The following is a 23,362-nucleotide window of genomic DNA, read 5'->3' on the forward strand; positions in this document are numbered from 1 at the left end:
TTGCTATTATTACAAAAAATAACAGTCTCAAAACTAACTCCTTATACTCATTAATTGTTTTCTTAGGATAAACTTCTGGAACTGAAATTATGGTGTTTTCTAAAGCCTCTGGGCAGTCTAGAAAGAAAAGCAGAAAGAACAGGAAGGAAAAAAGCCGCCAAAGTTCCTGGCTTTGAGCAGGGGTACGAGGTAGGTGGGGGTGGAAAGTAGTTCCTTGTGACTGATGCAGTTGAAGTGGGGGCAAGGCAGCAGTAATAGGTCTGGAAAGATTAACCGAGGCCGACTCTAAGAAGTCCGGGCTTTATAGTGTTGAAAGTTAAAGAGCTTAGCCTCGGCTTGATCCTGCCAACATAGGGAAGTGGCAAAGATTTCAGATCAGTGCATTTGACATGTTATTGATTTGTTATTTTACTTGTTGGTTTCCTACTTGACTGACTCCTCCCTGCTGCCTAATAAGGTGTAAGCTCCAAGAGGGCAGGAACGGAGCCTGTCTTAGGCACTGTTTTCCCCCAAAGCCTGGAAGAACACCTGGTCTGTAGAGAGAACGCAATGATATGGCCGAATGACTATCTGAGTCTTGTTTCCAAAATGACTCCCCCACCCACCAACTTTTTAGTGTGATAAAATGCACATAACATAAAGTTGACTATCTGAACCGTTTTTCCATGAACAGTTCAGTGGCATTAAGTACAATCATACTGCTGTGCAACCATCACTATCATGCATTCACAGAACGCTCTCATTTTACAAAACTGAAACTCCTTACCCAAAAACCCTAACTCCCCATTCCCCTTCGCCCAGCCCCTGGCAACCAACATTCTACTTTCCATCTCTATGATGTCTAGATTCCTCATACAAGTAGAATCATATAGTATCTGTCTTTTTGTGACTGGCTTATTTCACTTAGCATGATGTCCTCAAGGTTCATCCATGTTGCAGCATGGTGTCTGAATTTCCTTCCACATGGAGGCTGAATAATATTCCATTGTATGGATAGACCACATTTTGTTGATTCATTCATCCTTTGATGGATACTTGGGTTGTTTTCATATTTTAGCTATTATGAGTAATGCTCATATAAACATGGGTGTACAAATATCTCTTCAAACACCTGTTTTCAATTCTTTTGAGTACTGATATAGTTTGGATATTGGTCCTCTCCAAATCTCATGTTGAAATTTGATCCCCAGGCTGGATGCAGTGGCCACGCCTGTAATCCCAGCACTTTGGGAGGCCAAGGCAGGTGGATCACTCGAGGCCAGGAGTTCAAGACCAGCCTGGCCAACATGGTGAAACCCCATCTCTACTAAAAATACAAAAATTAGCTGGACATGGTGGCACATGCCTGTAATCCCAGCTACTCGGGAGGCTGAGGCATGAGAATCACTTGAACCCAGGAGGCAGAGGTTGCAGTGAGCCAAGATGGTGCCACTGCACTCCAGTCTGGGCAACAGAGTAAGACTCTGTCTCAAAAAAAGAAGAGAAATTTGATCCCCAGTGTCGGAGGTGGGGCCTAGTGGGTGTTTGGTTGTTGGGAGTGGATCCCTTTTGAATGGCTTGGTGCCCAAAGATCTGGTTGTGAAAGAGTCTGCTCCCCACTCCTTCTCTCCTCTTCTCTCTCACCACATGACACCTGCTGTCCTTCTGCCCGAGGCCCTCACTAGAAGCAGATGCTGATGCCATGCTTCTTGTACAGCCTTGTATATCCATGGGCTAAATAAACCTCTTTCTCTCTTTTTTTGAGATGGAGTCTTGCTCTGTCGCTAGGCTGGAGTGCAGTGGCTCCATCTCGGCTCACTGTAACCTCCGCCTCCCGGGTTCAAGTCATTCTCCTGCCGCAGCCTCCTGAGTAGCTGGGACTACAGGTGCCCGCCACCATGCCCGGCTAATTTTTGTATTTTTAGTAAAGACTGGGTTTCACCATGTTGGCCAGGATGGTCTCGATCTCATGATCTGCCCGCTTCAGTTTCCCGAAGTGCTGGGATTACAGGCATGAGCCAATAATCTGGCCAATAAATCTCTTTTCTTTATAAATTACCCAATCTCAGGTATTTATTTACAGCAACACAAATGGACTAAGACAAGTATGCACCCAGAAGTGAAACTGCTGGATCCTACGGTTATTCGATTTTAATTTTTTGAGAAAAATTACTTTTGTTTTTTTGAGATGAGTCTCACTCTGTTGCCCAGGCTGGAGTGCAGTGGCATGATCTCGGCTCACTGCAACCTCTGCTTTCCAGGTTCAAGCGATTCTTGTGGTCAGCCTCCTGAGTAGCTGGGATTACAGGCACCTGCCACCACACCCGGGTAATTTTTCTGTTTTTAGTAGAGATGGGGTTTCACCATGTTGGCAAGGCTAGTCATGAACTCCTGACCTCAAGCAATCCACCCACCTTGGCCTCCCAAAGTGCTGGGATTACAGGTGTGAGCCACCATGCCCAGCCCCCAAAATGACTTTTAAGAAGAAACTACATAAAATACTTTTTTCACCTCTGCCTTCAGCATCTGCCCTGAGTGCAGCGTTTCTACACTCAGTATTGGCCTGTGTTAACGAAGCTCTTTCACACCTTGAGGCCTTTGCACAGGCAGTTGCCTCCACCAGGAAGACCTTTGGCGGCGGCGGCTGCACCTGCCCTCCCCGCTCCCCATTTCAGCTCAGACTGCACTCTTTCTGAAAATCCTTCCTGACTCCCCAAGTTTGGGTTAAGCCTCCTCCTTCACCGGCTGTGCTTCCTCATCTTTATTCACATGTTGTTAAGGTACAATCCCTGCTGCCTCCCGTGGGGGATCAGCTCCATCGGGACGGGGGTCAGGGAGTGACTCTCCCTTGTTCCTGGGCTCAGTGCCTGGCGCACCATAAGTATCAGGAGATTTGTTTAAAGTGATGGCGCCTGTGTTTAGCTACAGGCAATTTCCCCCAAAAGAAGAGAATTTGCATCTGTCACTGTTTGAAAACAATAATTACCCACAGGCAGTTCCAGTACCTAACTGCTTCTCTCCAAATTGCAGGCAGTTTTAATGAAGCTGTATGTGAGGTCTCTTATGGTAACTTAAGAAAGTTTGAGTGTTTGTTTTGTTTCTTAAAATCATGTTCTGGCTGGGTGTGGTGGCTCACGCCTGTAATCCTAGCACTTTGAGAGGCCGAGGCAGGTGGATCACTTGAGGTCAGGAGTTCAAGACCAGCTTGGCCAACATGGTGAAACCCTATCTCTATTAAAAATACAAAAATTGGCCAGGCATGGTGGCATGAGCCTGTAATCCCAGCTACTCTGGAGGCTGAGGCAAGAGAATCGCTTGAATCCAGGAGGCAGAGGCTGCAGTGGGCCAAGATTGCACCACTGCACTCCAGCCTGGGCAACAGTGAGACTCTGTCTCAAAATAAATAAATAAATAAAATAAAACAAAGTCATTTTCCCTCACCAAATGTCAACAAACCATGCCCCACACCCTAACCAGCACAGGCCCAACCTGTGGGTTCCAGGAAAAGGTAGGATGAGGTAAGGCAAGTAAATTCCACCTGCTTCTCTACACCCCTCCCTAGACCACATGTGAGGAGAAAAACACGGAAAAGACATAAAATTGCCCAAGATTTAGAGCCACCTAATTTTACCTGTTGAGGAAATAGCAAAACCTCCTGGAGACATCTAGAACTGCACATCATGTGAGTCCACGATCTTAAAAAAAAGAACTTGCCCCCTGTGGTGAGTTCTCGTTCTGCCAGGATTTGGTGACCCTGAGCTTATCATCTCAAAGTCCTCTCAGGCCAGGGGATGGGCCTGGGAAGCTTCCATTGGTAAAGCTCTGGGGACATTAAAAAAAGAAGGCTAGGTGTGGTGGTTCATGCCTAGGCCGAGGCGGGTGGATCATGAGGTCAAGAGAACGAGACCATCCTGGCCAACATGGTGAAATCCCATCTCTACTAAAAATACAAAAATTAGCTGGGTGTGGTGGTGCATGCCTGTAGTCCCAGCTACTCGGGAGGCTGAGGTAGGAGAATCGCTTGAACCTGGGAGGTGGAGGTTGCTGTGAGCCAAGATTGCACCACTGCACTCCATCCTGGGAACAGAGCGAGACTCTGTCTCAAAAAACAAAACAAAACAAAGAAATGCCAGAACAGGGTTATTAACTCTTCTTTGTTTGAAGTGTGGCATTGAAAAAATTACTGCTTTGTGCATCTCAGCAATATAAATTGGGTTGTTGGCACGAGAGTGACAGGCTTTAGGATAAACATGAATTCCTAGTGCACACCACAGTGTGGCCTATAGGGGTCACAGGCTGCACCGTGAACGTGTGTTTTGAGTCGCTCATTTGTGGAGGGGTCAAGGGTCCACATCTGTAGATTCTCCTCAATGTGAGGCCTGAGTGTTAACTCCCCCCCAGCAAAGGCCCCAGCCTCTCTGTTTTGTGGCCTTAGTTTCTTTTTCTAAGAATTGAGGAGGCTAGATGAACAATGGCTTCCAACTTTCTGTTTTATTTTTAAAGTCACAGAGTTTTAAAAGTGGATGTTTTGTATCCTTAGCATAAGCCGAGCTTCCTTCCTGTCGGCCCTGCCTCCACCACTCAACTTTGTCCCTGCAAACCCCTGAGTTGCTTCTAGGACCCATCCAAGGTTTCCCAGGATCACAGTATAAAAACCAGTGAACTGGAGCTACATTGCCCAAGGTTCTTACCATGCAGTAGGAGATACGTTTTTACCTAGTGACTCAGTGCACATCCACAAACAGATAACTGAAAGTTTTACTAAGGAATATTTCTCGTGACAGGAAATGCATTCTATTTTCTAGTCCACTGTCTTCTACCTCACTTTTAAAAAGCCAGTGGAAAACCACTCAACGATGCTAAAATCCACTAATAAGTGGCTGTCCACAGTCTTTAAACATGAGCTTAGAAAATCTCCAAGATACGAGTACTTCCAGTACTGACGATTTATGGCATTAACAAAGCTGTGATCCTGGTAGAGAGAGACAGAGACCCCACCCCATCCTGTCCCCAGGGTGGGGTGTCCTACCTGAACCACCCGACTAGGAAACAAATTCTCTGCACATCTTTGCTATTGAAACACCTACTCTGCAAGAGCCAGGGTTTGGAGATGAGCATGCCAAATACTGATTTTTCTAGAGACCTGCACTTGCCTAACCCCATGCCTAATCCCAGGGAGATTTGGGGCAAGGGGCAGTGATGGTGGCGTGGCAGCACTTGGATGGGTTAAAACAAACACAGCAAAAATAAATAAACACATAAAAGTTAGAAGAAACAAAGCTCTCTCCGTCCCTCTGTGTGAATTTGGGTCACACCCATCACGCCCAGATGGCCCATGGCTTCCATTTCTAAGAGTTCAGAGAGAATTGCTCTCCCACACCCCACAGTGATGCAGAAAAATAGCCCTCTGGACTCCCACAGTGGTGAACTGGAAACGTCTTTGCACTTTGCACAGCGTCCCAGGGTTTTGGCCAAGGGAATACCTGCTAGCCATCAAGGGGTGGAAGCACGTGAGACCCACAGGTTAGATCCTGCATGAAGTTACTCACATTATCACATGAAGATAACAGGCACTGTAATGACGAATTGAGAAACCAGGATACGGGCTGGGCATAATGGCTCTTGCCTGGAATCCCAGCACTTTGGGAGGCTGAGGTGGGAGGATCACTTGAGCCCAGGAGTTCAAGACTAACCTGGGCAACACACAGAGACCTTGTCCCTATTTTTTCAAAAGCAACAACAACAAACCAGGACATGAAGCAGCTCAGCAAACAAAAACCTGAATAAAATGCCACAATATTAACAGTGGTCGCCAGCCTTCACGATGTCATCTGCTCATTTTTACAAGGAACACGTACTTCTTTTGTAATCTGTGGACGAAAACAACTTTAAAAGCCTGCCATCCAAAGGCACATTATCGAGTCTGGCTAAGGGAGTGCCAGATAAATGCACTCACTAGCTCATGCCGTGGTGTTAATGCCAGTTTGAACAGACAGGACCTGGAAATGCGCAGACACACTCCTCAATGTGCACGCCTCATCTTTCAGGACCCTCAGCCCTTACTCCTCCTGACCATGTCACCACGGACGCCACAAAAACGCCTGGTAGTGTGAAGTGCAGAGAGAAAGGGGGATCTTGGAGGGGGAGGGTGCTCTGTTTTGTCTTTCAAGAATCATCCTCAAAATCATTCCAGACAAACTCCAGAACCTCAGGTTCTGGTCCTGGCTGTGATCTCAGGCAAATCTCCTCTTCCCCGGGTCTTGGTCTCTCAAGTTGTCAAATAAGCAGAGTGGATTTTCTGATGGCTAAGATCCCTCTGGCCCCGATATTCTAAGATCTAAAGCTACGCATTCAGGTTTAAGGGCTGCTAAGTCTGATAAATCCAGGGCAAGAGAGAATGTGGAGACTTTAGGTTGCTCTGCCCAAGTAAACACCACAGATAGAAGGTGAGGACCAACCAGCAGTCTTGAGATGGGAGCTGAGGGGAAGAGGAGTCGAGGGTCAGGGGAGCTCAGCAGAGACCCTCAGAGGGCTATCTCTGGTCAGCATCTTGGGGCTGTCTGGGAGGGACAGGGCTGTGTGGCCTGGTATTGGGAAACCAAACAGGTGGCTTGTTTCTTCCAAACAAACGCCCTGTTTCTTTCTCAGGAGCAAGAGCTCCCCGGAGGGGTGGCCATGGCAGCGAGGGCTCAATCCAGGGGATGGGAGAATAAAACACTGGCAGGGGAGGCTGCACCACCTGTCCAGGCTGGGGAGGAGCTCAACTCTATGAAGCTGCTTGAAAGACTGAGAGGTTGAGAAACCTGGGGCCCAAAACAGTCTTGGTCCCGAATGTGGCCAGGCCTCCTGGGTTAACGCAAAGGACCCTAGAAGGGAGTCAGGAGGGCTGGGTTCCAGTCCCAGTTCTGCTGCTGAACTGCTGTGTGTCCCTGGGTAAGTCCCATCCCCTCTCTGAGTTTTGTTTGTCAAATGAGTATGATGTCTCTGATGACCTGAAGGTCCCCTCCACCTGAGACATTGTAGGATCTTCCTGTTCCCTACAAGCAAAGGCAGACATGAAGCATGGAGAAGGATATTCTCACAGCTTTCACTGCAAGAGGAGGATTCCTCCAAGCTTCAGAGCAGAAACAAAAGTGAAAGCAAAAGTCAGCAGCCCCGATACCACATCCCAAGTCAGAAGGCACCTGAGCTTCTGAAACTTTCCCGGCACCGAGGGAGACAACGCTTCTCTTTTGCGTGACTCCCACCTTAATTTGGGGCTGGGGGAAGAGAATCCACACTAAAGCCCCTCACACTCTGGCCTCTTCCAGCCCAAGAGGTCTGAGGGGTTTACAGCCAGGCCTGTAGAGGGAGGGAGGAACGTTGACCAGAAACACAACCTATTAAAACGGGAGCCCCAGAAGCTCCAGCTGGCCTCTGCCTCCAGCTTTCCCATCCCTCACGCAGACAGAGAAACTCCTAGGCCTGGTGACATCTGGAGCCAGAGAGCCAGAGAGTTGCAGCTGGAGGGGCTTGGGTCCTGCCAATTTTCCAGACACTCACTCATTACTTCTCTCTGGCAGAAGACCAGGCTGGCAGTTTGGGCCTCATGTAGAACCCTAGAATCTTACCCTTGACCAACAGTCATGAATGAAGGCCACACATTACTCTCTGCTTCCTGTATGGGCCTCCCATCCAGCTCCCCCATTCATTCCCACTGCCCCCACCAACCCACAGGCCAGCCTCTCTCTCCTAGGAGTCTTCTCTAGGATCCTCGCCAACTTCCAGGCAGCCAGGATTATCTTCTTAACTTATGGATGGGATCAGACGACCTCTCTGCTTAGAGGACTTGAATGAAAGGGACGTCTTTCTCCATGCTGTTCATCTTTGTTGAGCACCTAGAACAGTGCCTGGCCCACAGAGGGTGCTCAGCCAACATATGTTGAATGATTCCAAGAAAGCCCCCACCTGTCCAGTCCAGCTCACTCCGGACCTTCCATTCCCTTTACTTTTCCACACCCTCCACTGCCTGAGCACCTTCCCCAGCCCAGCACACCCCAGGCACTCTCCTGTCTCCGTGCCTTTGCCTGTGCTGTTCCATCTGCCCAGACACCCTTCCTCCCCTGTTCCTGGGGGGACTCCAGTTCCCTGATGAATATTCCAATACTCTGCTTAGCAGGACCTCCTGCTATTTCCTTTCTTCTGTTCTCGTCTAAGCCCTGTGACATAACTTACTGTAGAGTACTTCATGTGCTAGGCATAAATACCCCACCTCACCCTTGGAGATCATCATCCCGTTTTACAGATGAAGAAACAGGCTCAGAGAGGTCAGGTCACACAGCCAGCAAGTGGTGTGGCCTGACTGTATCGCCAATTCTACAACACTTGTCATGAGTATCCCTGACTCCGTCACTAGGCTGGGGGCTCCCTGAGGCTTCTGGGCTCTGGGTCACTGGGGCAGGCCCCAGACACCCCATCAGAGAGCTGTCAGCTCCGAAGCCATGGGGAGCAGGTTCACCACTAGCCTCATCTCTCTTTGGCCTTTTCTCCCAGTCTGGGGGTACCTCTCAATTGGTGGAGTGAGATATTTGGAGGGGCAGGGGCTCTGTCCCAATAGGTCAGGATCCTCATGTGACAGGTTTCCGGGGTGTGAAAGCTGTTCACGGTCCCAGGGCCAACAGTTCCCTAGACAAGCTGTTCTCCAGGTAACCCATTCAAAAGGAAAGCCAGAAGCCGGCCGGTCCTAGAGGGGCAATCCTTCCACCGGCTGACCTGCCTCCCGGTTCGGGTCCCGCCCCCGCCCACCTCGCTCCGGCAGCGCCCGGGTTCCCAGCAGCTAGACCTCCCTTGCTGTTGGGAAGGACCCGCAGTCCCCTGCACTGTCACAGGCACCTCGGAGCGCTGCGCAGGGCAGCCCACGGGCTGCTCCCTGGGGAAACCGTGGGGAAGGGGCCAGGTCTCTCGCCCCCACCCCTGGTTGGGAAAGAGACCATTATCCTGTAACGCAGACCAGGCGCGCCGGGCCAAGCGCCTCCCGTTTGTGTGCTGATTTGAGATCTGATTTGTACTCTGCTCTCCCCTAGGCCCGGTAACCTAAGTTACCGCCGAGTGCTTGCTGGGTGCTGGGCATGAATGCCCCGCCGCACCCTGGGACGTTATCATGTCAGTTTCGCAGATGAAGAAACCGATGCGCTCAGGGAAGGATTCGAGTTTCAATCCACTTTGCTCACGCCCGATTCTTTAGCCCCGTGTTTGCTTGTAGAGCGACACACACACACACACACACACACACACGAATCTAAATCCCTAAAAGGCCCCGACTTCCACAGAGTAAGGGATGCGCGAGCAAAGAGCCAAGGTGGTTTTCTGGGACCTACTGGGAAGTTCTGCTCCTAACCACGCTCTGAAAGCGCTTCTGGCGAAGCCAAGGGTTCGAAGCCCGCCAGGCAGATAGCACCTGTCCCCGCCAACAGGGGGCCCCCAAGGCCAGCTGCCTTCCCCAGCCGAGGCCAGCTGGCCGGGCGCGGTGCCCGGGAGGCGGGAGCGTCCCGCACCGGCGGGGAGCGGCCGCACAGGGTGCGGGGTGCGGAGTCCTCCCGGTGGTCGGCCCCAGGCGGGAATCGTTCGGCGGACAGACGGACGGACAGGCGACCCAGACGGGCCTCGGCCCCCTTACCCGGCCCTGAGGGGAACCCACAGCGCTCCGCGGGAAGCGGCGGGCGCAAGGCGCGGCGGCTCAGACTTACCCGGGAGGCGGCGGGTCCGGCTCCGTCTCGGCTGGGCGGTCCGGGGCTGCGGGCTTCGCGACCCCCGCGCCCCACCCGGGCGGCCTCCTCGGGGAACGCCGCGATCGCGGGGCTGGGGTTCGGGGGATTCTCAGCCGCGGGAACGCGGTGGTGGAGAGGGCGCACTGCCCTCTCGGGGACCGGGCTGGGGACGCAGGAAGCGCGGCCTGGGAGCGCCGGCGTGCGGGAGGGAGGGACCGCGGGAGGCGGAGGGCGGCGCCGGCCGGGAGCTGCCTCCAGCCCGGAGAAGCACCGCCCACGGCCGACCCTCCCTCCGGGCCCTCGGCACCACCCCCGGGCCCGAGGCAAGGGATCGCAGCTGAGCGGGACGGGCACCCACTTCCCAGCGTCTGCAGCTGGAGTGCGTTGAGTGTGTGCCGGGGGCTGGGCCTAAGTTCTCCCCAACCTTTGCCAGCCGAGTTGGATAAGAGACGGTCGGGAGAAAATAGAGCCCTGATCCCCCCCATCCTCCCTAGGGCCCAGAGAATCGGTGTGCATGCGTGTGCGCGCGCGCGCGCGCGTGAGTGACGGGTGGTGGTCGGGGAATGTCTCAAGCCAGAAGTCCCAGGTTTTAGGAGTTTAAGTGGAGCCGGGAGACCCGCTTCCCTCCCACACCAGGCGCAGACGCCGAGGCACAGCTCTGCCAGCCGCCCCGCCTTTACCTGGCGGGACACTCACCTCTCCTCCTTCCCGGGGAGGCCACCGCCTCCCTCTCCCCCTTCTGCCCTGGGCTGGTTCCCAGCGAGGTGAGTGACGGGCACAAGTAGGGAAGGAGGAAGCGAGTTTTTTAAAACCGAGTCAGCTCACGCCCTCGGCCAGGGTCCCCAGGGCGCCCTCGGGATCGCACGCCTGAGTCCCGGCCCAGGTGGGGCCCATTCCGGGTTCTTGCGCGCGGGCAATGGATGGGGGCGCGCTGCATCGGGATCCTGCCCTGCTGAGGGCTCATCCCCAGCTTTGCCGAGAACTTTCCCGGCGAGGCACCAGCTGGCGTTCTCCCAGCCTGCGAGTGGCAGGCGGGCAGCCAGTCTCTGCTCGGATCCATGGAGGCCCGGAGCCGCCGCCGAGTCCTGGCTCCGAGAAGTGCAAACCCGGGTGTCGGCGCAGGAGCCTCTTACCCGCGGCTCTGCCTCCGCCCTTTGGAGATTTGGCCTGCGTACCGCGTTGCTCTGGCGCCCGAACTAGGGTGGGCTGGTTTCAACCAGACCGCCAAAAAACGTGGATTCTAAACACAGGGAAGAGCCAGCTCCCATTCCCTCTCTCAGCCTTAGATTTTTCTGAATTCCGAGAGAGGTCAGGCCGGGGTCCTCTTCTTGGGTGAGCGTCCAGCCTTTTGAAGTTCAAACACTGAGAAGCCGATAGGCAGCTGGCGGGAGTCACAGGATCGAGCCGAGGACTGAAGCGCCTCCTACCGGGAATCCACCGCCTCCAGACGAAAATAGGCTGCAATCAAGTTCACTTCCAAAGGCGGAATTCATGGGTACATATGGTGTCCACGTGTGTATACCTGCAGAGTTGTAACATGCGGGCATTTCTCCCCCCACCCCGCCATTCTGGCTTCTTAACTTGCACCCTAACAGCTCGACAGAACCTTGGCGTCCACAAAAAGGCAAGTTTGGGTCTGCCTTATGATTTGGGGGTGGGAAGGCATTTGGGGAAACAGTCTCCATGTCTATAACAGCAACTGCTATTCCTCACATCCTTGCTATGGGGTTACCACCCACATCCCCTGAACCATCTCATTTAATCCTCATAACCTAGGAGGCAGTTATTGGTTATGCCCACTTTATAGAAGAGAAAGCTGAGGCTTAAGGAGGTGAGGTCATTTTGCCCAATGAAAACACAGCTGGGAAGTATCAGGATCTAGACCCAAGTTGATCCACTCCAGAGCTTCTGCTCTCCCTCCCATAGCGTAATTCCTCCTGTCTGCACATACTCTCCACCCTGAGAGAAAGTTCACCTTGCCTGGCCACCTGCAAATGCTGAATAAATATTTGTTGGATGAATGAAAGCCCTAAATAATAACCCATGATTTTAGTGAATGGGGAGGACCCTCTGTGTAGGCAGGTACCTATAATAATATGCTCCCATTTAAGAGCTGTGTGTATTCATCCCAAAGTTTAGACAATGCATGTGGGGACCTTCCCAGGCTCCAAAGGAGTGACAGGAAACAGTCATGTAGCTCTCAGATAAGACCAGGAATCTGGTTTTCATTTGACTCTGCAAGATGGACTTTGGAGAGGCCTGGGGTGGGGGCGGGGGGTGATCATGTCAGAACAGCTGTCCCAGCTCCTAATCTGAAGGCAAAGAGCTGCTGTACTTTTCCATGCCAGGATCATCCCAGACCCGCCCCACTCCGCTGCAGACCCAACTGGGCAGGTTTTTTTTATCACAGGATATCATCTTCCGAGTGTTCCATTTAAGCAGGCTCACCCTGGCTGATCTGGGGAGAGACTGACGAAATTCTCAGGCAAAGCTGAGGCCCAGGCAAAACTGAAGAAGCTACCAAAGGAAGCATGTCTCTCCTTATCCTCCTCTCCTCCATGGCCCTCTCCCTTTACATGGTTAGTTTCTCTGAATCTTCCCTACCATTTATTGAACCCTGTGTTTCACGTGCACTGCATACATTGTGTTATTTGGTTTTCAAGGTGCACTGCATACAATGTGTTATTTGGTTTTCAAAACAGCGCTAGAAGAAAGATTCTATTATACTAGTTTTTCAGGTGAGGCTGTTAAGACTCAGAGAAGTTAGGTACCTGGATCTGCTAGCAAGTGACAAAGTATTTGAATCTGGGGTCTTTGCAGGGCCCTTGCTCTAAATCACTAAGCTAGGAACCCCCTTCTGTGATAGGCAGAATAATGGCTGCCCAAAGATGTTCACAACCTGATCCCCAGAACTGGTTACTTTACGTGGCAAAAGGGACTTTGCAGATGGGATCAAGTTAAAGATGTTGGGACGGGGAGGTTATCCTTGATTTTCCTGGTGGGTCCAATGTTGTCGAAAGGGTTCCTACAAGAGGGAAGCGGGAGGGTGAGAGTTAGAGAGGGAGACTTGATGATAGAAGTAGAGATCAGAATGATACAGTTGCTGGACAAGGGTCAGTAGCCAAGGAATGTGGGCAGCCTCTAGGAGCTAGAAAAGGAAAGGAATGGAGTCTTAGCCAGAGCATCCAGAAGGAGCTCTTGGCATCCACAAAAAGGCAAGTTTGGGTCTGCCTTATGATTTGGAAGTGGGAAGGCATTTGCAGATCCGTTTTGGACATCTGACCTCCCGAACTGTAAGAAGTTAGTTCACTGTGTTCTAAGCCATGAAGTTTGGGACAATTTGTCACAGCAGCAGGAGGAAACTAATACATCCTACAAACTCAGTCACCTAGGCAGATGTTCACTTCACCTACTTTTTTGGCTAACTGTCCACTGTAAACTTCTGAAGAGGCACCATGATCTAGCCTACATCATGGATTTAGAAAGAAGGCAGGATTCCATCATCTTTGTCTTTGGTTTCTGAATCCTCTGCCATCTGTGAGTTGTGTGACCCTGGGCAGATGTCTTGTCCTCTCTGAGCCTCAGTTTCCTCATGTGTCAAAAAAAATTATTAGCATTTCTATGCTAATAATACCTATTTTCCAGGACCAACTTGGGGATCAGGTGAACTAGTATGTGACAAAGTACCCAGTGTGGCCTGAACATGAGTTGTTGGGAGCATTAGCCTGTCTAGTTCTGAAAGCCTGAATTCAAAGAGGAGAGGATGCTGTTCTGAGAATTCCCGTGGCATTACATTTTTATTCTTTCTGGCTGAATGGGTAAATAATGACAGTGTTTTAAAATATTCGACTGTCCCTGGTCAGTGACCAAGACCCCAGTCTGTCATGCTACTGACTTTCCAGGCACAGCAATGAAAGTGAGGCTGGAAAATCAGCTTATATAAATAGATCATCATGCATAACAACTCATACATGTGCTTCAGGAACATAACATCCAAGGGTTTTCATTGCTGATTAATTGTAGTGGTGAAAAACGGTCACCAACATCAATGCCCAGCACTAGGAGCTATGCTAAGTAAATTGTGGCATAGACTCATGCTGGCACACTATGAAGTCACCAGAAAGAATGAGGTAGAGCTATCTGACATGGAAGAATGTCCAAGTTGTATCATTTACCGAGAAAGACACTAAATATGATGATACTACACAAACCACTTATCTATTTATTTATTTGTTTATTTATTTATTTTTTGAGACAGAGTCTTTGTCACCTAGGCTGGAGTGCAGTGGTGCTATTTCAGTTCACTGCAACCTCTGACTCCTGGGTTCAAGCAATTTTCCTGCCTCAGCCTCTCGAGTAGCTGGGATTACAGGCGTACACCACCACGCCCAGCTAATTTTTTGTATTTTTAGTAGAGATGGGGTTTCACCATGTTGGCCAGGCTGGTCTTGAACTCCTGACCTCAAGTGATCCACCCGCCTCAGCCTCCCAAAGTGCTGGGATTACAGGCATGAGCCACCGTGCCTGGCTCACAGGTGGCTTTTTAAAAAGATGTAGACACACATATATATATTTGATTATGTACAGAAAGACTATGGGTGGAATCAAACCAAACAGGTTACCCTTAGAAACTGAGGGGGTGTGTGTGTGTGTGTGTGTGTGTGTGTGTGTGTGTGTGTGTGTGTGTTGGGGAGGTAATTTTATTTTTCAGTGAGAATGTGTTAATAATAAAGTTGGCTGGGAACCACCTGTATTGTCCACCAGGAGCATATCCTCCTATTATCTGTCCCTGTGTCCTCCCTTGCTTGCTCTGTTCTCTGCCATCTGTCACTTTTTTCCCTTGCTTGGTTCTGAGCAGGCCACTCTCTCTTCCCACTGACTTTTTTTTGAGACAGGATCTTTCTCTGTCACCCAGGCTGGGGTGCAATGGCATAATCTCGGATTACTGCAGCCTCCACTTCCTGGACTCAAGTGATTCTTCCATCTCAGCCTCCTGAGTAGCTGGGACTACAGGCATGCGCCACCACACCTGGCTAATTTTTAAAATTTTTTGTAGAGATGGGGATCTTGCTGCGTTACCCAGGCTGGTCTCAAAATCCTGGGCTTAAGTGATCCACCTGCGTTGGCCTCCCGAAGTGCTAGGATCACAGGTGTCAGCCACCGCACCCAGCCCCCACTTACTCTTAATGTGGGTTCATTTCTAAACCTGTGAGGAGCTGAGCAATGTCTCTGCTGTATGATTCTTGCCAAAGTCAGCAGTAAATCACGTATGTGCACTTTCAACCTGGACTTTTCCTGAGACAGTGCACATTAGTCACCGGGAAGGGATGTGTCTTGCGTGTAGGTTTCACTAGTGACCTACTGGCCAAGCCCCACTGAAGGTTGAATCAGGTCTGTGTGGCAGACAAATTGTGCTCACGTAGCGCAAAGCAAAATTGGATAGTTGGAACATTAGTTTAAATAAAACAGTTTTGTCCCGTTTGCTGAAAAATGTTGATTCTAGAAATGTGTTTCTATCTGAGTTACCAGTGTAACTGGACCTGTGTAGACAGCCCAGAATGGAGCTTCTGAGGACATCATAGCATTGGGGTACAAGTTCTTGAGACCCCTGAGAACAGCCAGCCAGCAATTCTACCTCCCTATCACCCCATCTCCTCTTGTGTTCCAGCTTGTAGAAACTTCCCCCTAAGCCTCAGCATGATTGCAGTTCATCTGGCTGCTTCCTAACTGGTGTCCTGCTCCCAAACCCTCCCCCTTTAATCCATTCTCAATATTGTAAAGTCAGCAATTCAGTGGGTCCCCGTTGTCCCCTCATGCAGTCCAGCCTTCTCTGCAAGGACATGCGGGACTTCCTAAGGGGGTGGGCCCTTCTCATGAGCTCAGCCTCATTACTCATCATCCCTCGGGCTCCATGCTCTCTCATCTTCCCATGGGTCTCTTTTTCATCAGCGACGAAACCTTTCCCAGAAGCTCCCGGTAAACTTCCTTGATACCTCCTTTGCCGGAACTGGGTCATATGCCTGTCACTGGCAAGGACCCTCATAATGGGCGTAGACTCTCAGGATTCACCTGGAGTCACCTGGGGGTTGGTGAAGACACCTGAACCAAATGGAGGCTTTGACAACAGAAAGGATGCCAGTGGCTGTCATAAGCCCCCAGCGGGTCCCTGCAGCAGGTAACCTCGAGCCCAGGGAACCTGCCACATTGGACTGGCACACGCTGAAGCAGGAAAGCCAACTGCAGAGGGAGCAGGAGAAAGAAGCAAGCCTCCACTTGCTGGGCTCAAGTGATTCTTCCATCTCAGCCTCCTGAGTAGCTAGGACTACAGGCATGCACCACCACACCTGGCTAATTATTATTTTTTTTTTTTGTAGAGATGGGGGTCTTGCTACGTTACCTAGGCTGGTCTCAAAATCCTGGGCTTAAGTGATCTACCTGCCTTGCCCTCCCAAAGTGCTAGGATCACTGGTGTGAGCCACCGCGCCAGCCCCCACTTACTCTTAATGTGTAATCCAGGAGGCCTGGATTACTGCTGGCCCTCCAGTTCTGTTTTTCCCAGGAATTTCCTTTCCTGATGAGTTTCTGTTTCTTGCACTAAAAGGACGCTAAGAGAGTCCCTTTGAAGCTTCGACAAGCAGCTGAGGAGTAATGCCAGAGGCCAGGCATGAGTCCCTGACCTTCTGCTAGTTAACTAACTGCCCAAGAGCCCTGTGTGATGGGATTCCAAGGAAATCCACTCACCCCTCGGATAAGCCAGTGACAACAATAATAGCTGCCAACCGTCATAGAGTGCTGACTAGGGCCAGGCAGTCTGCTACACACTGTACAAGGCCTGCTGCATTTGATCAGGCTTGTCACCACATGAAGAAGGTACTGTATTTCCCCTTTTCACAGATGGGGAAACTGAAACACAGAGAGGTTAAATGACCTGACCACGAACACCGAGCTGGCAAAGCTGGGGTCTGGGCATGGACCCAGGCTGCCTGGAGGCTGTGTTCTTGCAGCTTCTCTACCCTGGCTCTCATAGAACTGGTGCTTGTGACACCCTTCAGATGGGACTCCTTGATCCAGGTTTGGAGAATGGGTCATAAACCTGGGGACAGAGGAGCCCAAAGGGAGAAGCAATGACAATATCTTCCACACATGCCATGGTCCTGGTTGCCCACGTACTCTGCCATGCTGCTGTAGTGGGATAATATTTCACTTGATGAAAGTCTTTTTTCCTCCCTTTTGTTCTTTCCAGACAGTGGCTCTTCTTCCTTTAGGGAAAGCCACATCCAGCAGAAAAGCAGAGACGCTTTTGAGTTTCAAGAACCAATACTTTGGCATTACAAGAGCCTGGGCTTTGAGTTTCAAAAGTAGAAGTCCCAGAGGCTTCTAGGAATAAAATTTGTGTCATTAACAAGACATCTGGGAGACTGAGCAAGATGCAAAAGTCATTTCCCCATGACCGAGATGAGGTCAAGTGTCCTGGGCCAGGGGTCTGGGCAAAGGATCTAAGGAGAGTGGATGAGCCACGATGATGTGGGGCTAGGGAGGTGAGTGGCGCCCAAGCAGCAGTCCCACACTAGCTTCATAAGTGTAGCTTGCGGGCAGGCTCAGGAGAGTGCCTGCTCCTCCCCTCCCAAGGCACAAATGCAGTGGGGGAGGGAGTAATTGGCAGAGGGGTGACGCAGCCTTGCAGAGGTTCACCAAGCTCTGCCAACATCTCCCATGTGCCCCAGAGGAGGGAGGAAGAAGCCAGGCACAGAGACTTCCAGGAGGCCTAGGCAGCTGCATCTGCCATCAGGAAGATGGAAGTGAGGCCAACACAGCAGGTGTCAGGGGACACCAGACACTGCCCCCTGCCCAGGCCTTGGCATTTTCTGAGCCTCCTCTACCCCAAAAACAAATCTAGACACAACCCAGGGCAAGAGGTAGGGAGGACCTGATTAATTATGGCTAGATGTCTTTCTACCAGCCAAATGGGGACTTGAAATAGAAATTCAATCTAGTTTTGAGAGTGGAAGTTGTGTTTCTTGCACATTTAGGATGTGACTGAAGGTCCTTCTGGTTTCCCTGCTGTTTCTCAAAGGGCTTTGCATGTCCTGCTCTGCTTTCTTGCTCATTTCTACACCAAGGAAGGAGGTTACCGGGGTTCTTTAGGAAAAACAGATGAGGCAGAATCATAGAGCAGAGGTCACAATATTCCTCCTGCCCTTTCTGCATCCTCTTGTGAGCAGCCCACAAGTCTCTCCTTCCTACCATCCAAACTGTCCCCAATCCCCTCCCCTGCAGAGAAGCCTCCCAGTATTGACATAGCAGAGTGGATGGTTCTTGGTACCTGCTTCATAATGACCATAAGCCCTCAACCAACAGTGTACCTGCTCTTACCCTACCTGTCATTGTGTGTACTTGGGTGGAAGTTCAGTATTACACAATGTTGTCTGGGTAGCAGTTGTCTTTGTTGTGACTCTTTGAGATCTTGAGATTAGAGTTTTGCAGTTTTGCACTATTGACATTCGGGCTGGGCAATTCTTTGTCGTGGGAGACTGTCTGGTGCATTGCAGGATGCCAAACAGCTTCCCTGGCTCTACTCTCCAGATGCCAGTAGCACCCCTTTCCCCAGCTGTGACAATCAAAATGTCTCCAGACATTGCCAGCTGCTTCCCCTCGTGGCAGAGGAATCAGCCCCAGTTAATAATGGTTGCTTAGCTGGGTACAGTGGCTCACGCCTGTAATCCCAGCACTTAGGGAGGCTGAGGCAGGCGGATCACTTGAGGCCAGGGGTTGAAGACCAGCATGGGCATGGTGAAACCTAGTCTCTACAAAAAATACAAAAACTAGCTGGGTGTGGTAGCAGGTGCCTGTAGCACCTGGGAAACTGAGCTGCTTGGGGAACTGAGGTGAGAGGATGGCTTGAAGTTGGGAGGTCAAGGCTGTAGTGAGCTGAGATGGCGCCGCCGCACTCCAGCCTGGGTGGCAGAGTGAGACCCTGTCTAAAAAATAAAAACTAACCAACCAAACAAAAGAACTGTTGCTTAAAACATTGAACACAGGATCCCCGGCATATAGCTTTTGCTCTGGAATTGATGTCCAGGAGGATAGACAGCAAAATTTAGTCAGAAAATCAGTGGCCTCGAGGTCAGAAGACCTAGGTTCAAGCTCCAGTTCCATCACTTCCGTCTTGTGTGATTTTGAGCAAATCATATAGCTTTTCTGAGCTTCAGTTTCCCTATATGTGTATTGGGGAATAATAGGAGAGGGATTTTCATTTGTTTTGTTCACTGCAGTACCCCCAATACCTAGAATAGCACAGGGCACATAGGAAGTACTCAATACAGATGGGTTGACTGAATAACTATCTCTGCTCCACCTCCCCCACACCCAGGGCTTCTGCAGGGTTCAAATGAAAAAGTCTAAGAACTTCCATGACTGAGGGGTCACAGGAAATATTGCACCCCATTCAAACTCAGAAAACAACAGCCAGTAGCTGACATTTTCTAAATCAATTTTATAAATCATAAAGATTCATAATAGCCAAACACTGGGAACAAACCAAATGTCTTTCAATGGTAAATGGTTAATGGTGGTGCATCTATACCATGGAATACTACACAGGAAAAAAAACCCCAAATCAGCCGGGCAGGGTGGCTCATGCCTGTAATCCCAACGTTTGGGGAGATGGAGGAGGGTGGATGACTTGAGGTCAGGAGTTTGAGACCAGCCTGGCCAACATGGCAAAACCCCATCTCTACTAAAAATACAAAAAAATTAGCTGGGCGTGGTGGTGCACACCTGTAATCCCAGCTTCTTGAGAGGCTGAGGCTTGAGAATCGCTTGAGCCTGGGAGGTGAAGGTTGCAGTAAGCCGAGATCGTGACGCTCCACTCCAGCCTGGGCAACAGAGCAAGACTCTGTCTCAAAAAATAAAATAAAACAAAACCCCCAAATCAATATATGCAACAACCTGGATGGATATGAAGGGAATTATGCTAAGTAAAAAAACACCAATCTCAAAAGGTTACATACTCTATGATTCCATTTATATAATATTTTTGAAATAAACAAATTATATAGATGAACATTGCCAGGGGTTGGGGATGAAGGTGGCTACAATGTGGTCACCTGAGGAAGCTCAGGTTGATGGAGCAGTTCTGTATTTTTAAAAAATGTCTTATTTGTAATTTTATGGTTATATAATAGGTGTATATATTTACGGGGGACGTGAGATATGTTGATACATGCATACAATGTATAATAATCACATGGTAAATGGGGTCTCCACCTCAAGCATGCATCATTTCTTTGTGTTATGAACATTCTAATTCTAATCTTTTAGTTATTTTAAAATGTACTATAAATTATTGTTGACTGTAGTCACCCTGTTGTGTTATCAAATACTAGATCGTAATCATTCATCTTATTCGTTCTAACTATATTTTTATACCCATTACCCACCCCACTTCCCCTTCACTCCCCATTACCCAGCCCAGTCTCTGGTAACCATCATTCTACTCTGTCTCTCTGAGTTCAATTGTTTTAATTTTTAGCTCCCACAAATGAGTGAGAACAGGTGAAGTTTGTCTTTCTGTGCCTCACTTATTTCACTTAACATAATGACTTCCAGTTCCATCCAAAAACAGACAAAGGCCAGGATCTCATCCTCTTTTACGGCTGAGTAGTACTCCATTGTGTATATGTACCACATTTTCTTTATCCATTAATCTGTTGATGGACACTTAGGTTGATTCTAAATCTTGGCTATTGTGAATAGTGCTTCAATAAACAAGAGAGTGGAGATATCTCTTTAATCTACTGATTTCCTTTCTTTTGTGTATATACCTAGGAGTGGAATTGCTGGATCATGTGGTAACTCTAATTTCAGTTTTTTGAGGAACCTGCAAACTGTTCTCCATAGTGGCTATACTAATTTACATTCCTACCAACAGTGTATGAGGGTTCCCTTTTCTCCATATTCTCTCCTTAGTTTTGTGTTGTTTTTTGGCGGGGACGGGGACAGAGTCTTGCTCTATCCCCCAGGCTGGAGTGCAGTGGTACAATCTCGGCTCACTGCAACCTCTGCCTCCTGGATTCAAGTGATTCTCATGTCTCAGCCTCCCGAGTAGCTGGGATTACAGGCACCTGCCACCATGCCCAGCTAATTTTTGTATTTTTAGTAGAGACAGGGTTTTGCCACGTTGGCCAGGCTGGTCTTGAACTCCTGAACTCAAGTGGTCCTCCCACCTTGGTCTCCCAAAGTGCTGGGATTACAGGCGTGAGCCACCACACCTGGCCCAGTTCTGTGTTTTGATTGTGGTGCCGGTTACACAAACCTACACAAATGATAAAACTGATAGAATCACACACACACAGGAATGTGATCTGCACAAATGATAAAACTGCATAGCATCACACACACATGAATATAGGTGAAGCATGAAACCAATGTTATAGAATAAGCTCCGTGGATTATACCAATGTCAGTTTCCTGGCTGTGATATTGCATTATAGCTATACAAGATGTTACCACTGGGGGAGGCTGGGTGAAGGGTACAGAAGATCTCCCTATATAACTTTTTCACTTTCCTTTGCATCTGTGATTACTTTAAAATAAAGACTTTTAACCCACATAATAAATCATACATAGGGAGATGGGCAAAAAATTATCAAAAGCATGTGCAGTGTCGAAAAAGTTAAATTCCCCAAATTACCAGAGGACGTTTGAGACTCAGATCACAAATCAAGCTGGCAGGAAATGGAACTAGTTTTCCATGACTCAGTCTAATTTATCTTACAAGCCTCCATTCTGCCAGGTGGCGGAAATGTTCCCCTCCCCCTTTGGCTGGTATGGCATCTAAGTTCCGAGGGCCTTATGCAGTGCCAAAGGCCCCCCCAGGGGGACACCTGGTCCCTGTTCCCAGGCTGGCTGCCGGCCTTCGGTCTGTGCAAGCCCCTGCCAAGCTGTCCATCACCCCAAACCCAACACCCTGCTGTGCCCGACGGAAACCTGGCAGGAAGACAAGCCACTACCTGGTGTCCTGCAATTCAAAGCAGTCCTCCTGTGTTTTGTTCGGCCCATAGAGTATTTTAAATCACTACTTGCCAATATTTGAAATGGGGCATTTTCACATATGAGTGTAGATATCTGGGCTAGTCCTCTTTGCACACGTCCCCTGGGGCAGCAATCGGCTGGACCTCACTGTGTGGCAGCTGCCTCTTGAACCCGGGCACGCCTCCTTGTGGGTTCATCACAGTCCCCACCATTTCTGACCCCTTCCTTTGGCTGGATTCACTCTTTTTTTGTTTTGTTTTGAGATGGAGTCTCGCTCTGTCGCCCAGGCTGGAGTGCAGTGGCACGATCTCGGCTCACTGCAACCACCGCCTCCTGGGTTCAAGCGATTCTCCTGCTGCAGCCTCCTGAGTAGCTGGGACTACAGGCACGCACCACCACACCCAGCTAATTTTTGTATTATTAGTAGAGATGGGGTTTCACCATGTTGGTCAGGCTTGTCTTGAACTCCTGACCTTGTGATCCGCCAGGCTTGGCCTCCCAAAGTGCTGGGATTACAGGTGTGAGCCACCACACCCGGCCTGGATTCACTCTTTTACAAAACCTACCTGGCAACATGGAAGCTCAAGGTGGCAGCCCTCACTCTTCCTCACTTCTGTCCCATTTTGGGGTCTCTGGGTATCATTTTTGTCCTCCTGCTCCTTGCTGGGGTGCAGAGAAACTTCGCCGTGCTATCTCAGACCCACCTGCTGAGGGATGGCCCTTCCATCTAGGGTCTTGCTGCCTTCTATGCCCACCCTGGGCTCCACACAGGATTGGGTCACCGTGGGACACGGCCCAGGGACCTCGTTCTCGGTTTGCCTTGCTTGCTTTCAGACCTCATCCTCCTGATACAGGAACTTTTATTTGATCTCAAGAGGCTGAAGCCTTGCCGGTCCAGCGTCTGTGTCCCCTTCCCCGCAATGCCACATCTGTTCCATCGTCTACCTACACCAGTCCTTTCTGTTTCTCCTCCTCTTCTAGACTGTTGAAAATCAAAACCCAGGACTGTTTCCCTTTTCCTGCTGTTCACCCCTTCCTGGAGGCAGTAAACTAACAGCTGCCTGAATCTTAGGATGTTGGGGCAATAGACAAAACTGGGAATGAAAAACGCATTGATTAATTCAAATATATCGCCCTCATCATCTTTCTTCCCACGCTGGACACTGCACTAAGCACTTACACCCATTCTCTCCCATTTTCACGTCAAAGAGGAAATGGGGCTCAGGGAGATTAGCTGTTGGCCCGAAGTTGACAGCTAGTGAGGGGGCAGAGCTGGTACTTGAACTTGGAGCCCATCCTCTTTACCACTCACTTCCCACAAGGGCTTTGTTTCACAGCCCCCCTTCTTGCTTCCCACACGCCAGGTCCCTATGCATCTCCACAGGGCAGGGACTGGTGGGAATCCTTACCTAGGTGACGGTGAAAGGCTACTGGTCGAGCTTTTCCTAAGGTCCACCTCTGAGGGTGGCTCACTCATCCCCAGCTGATTGGGGTGGATAGGGTTCCAGTTACTGACACTGTGAAATGTCCTGACCCTTGACACCCCTCCCTCAACCCCAGCAGGAGAGTCCAGCCAGCCGGAGCAGATAGACCAGCTCCCCAGA

At 49.9% G+C, this 23,362-nt stretch overlaps 1 protein-coding gene across 3 annotated transcripts in view; it reads right to left on the reverse strand.

Moving 5' to 3' along the window:
• The window catches only part of TMEM51 (transmembrane protein 51), a 66,801-nt gene extending 55,835 nt beyond the window's left edge, over positions 1-10,966 (reverse strand). The window contains exon 1 of one of the 3 annotated variants that reach the window (XM_054437755.2): positions 10,859-10,966. The gene's annotated coding sequence lies outside the window, so the exon portion shown is untranslated. Of the gene's footprint in view, positions 1-9,704; positions 9,960-10,858 lie in introns of those variants that run through there. The other 2 variants (XM_054437745.2, XM_054437765.2) reach the window with 2 other exon arrangements.
• Positions 10,967-23,362: the final 12,396 nt, after the last annotated feature.

The sequence above is a fragment of the Pongo pygmaeus genome, chromosome 1 (assembly GCF_028885625.2).
Source record: "Pongo pygmaeus isolate AG05252 chromosome 1, NHGRI_mPonPyg2-v2.0_pri, whole genome shotgun sequence".
Classification (NCBI taxonomy): Eukaryota; Metazoa; Chordata; class Mammalia; order Primates; family Hominidae; genus Pongo; species Pongo pygmaeus.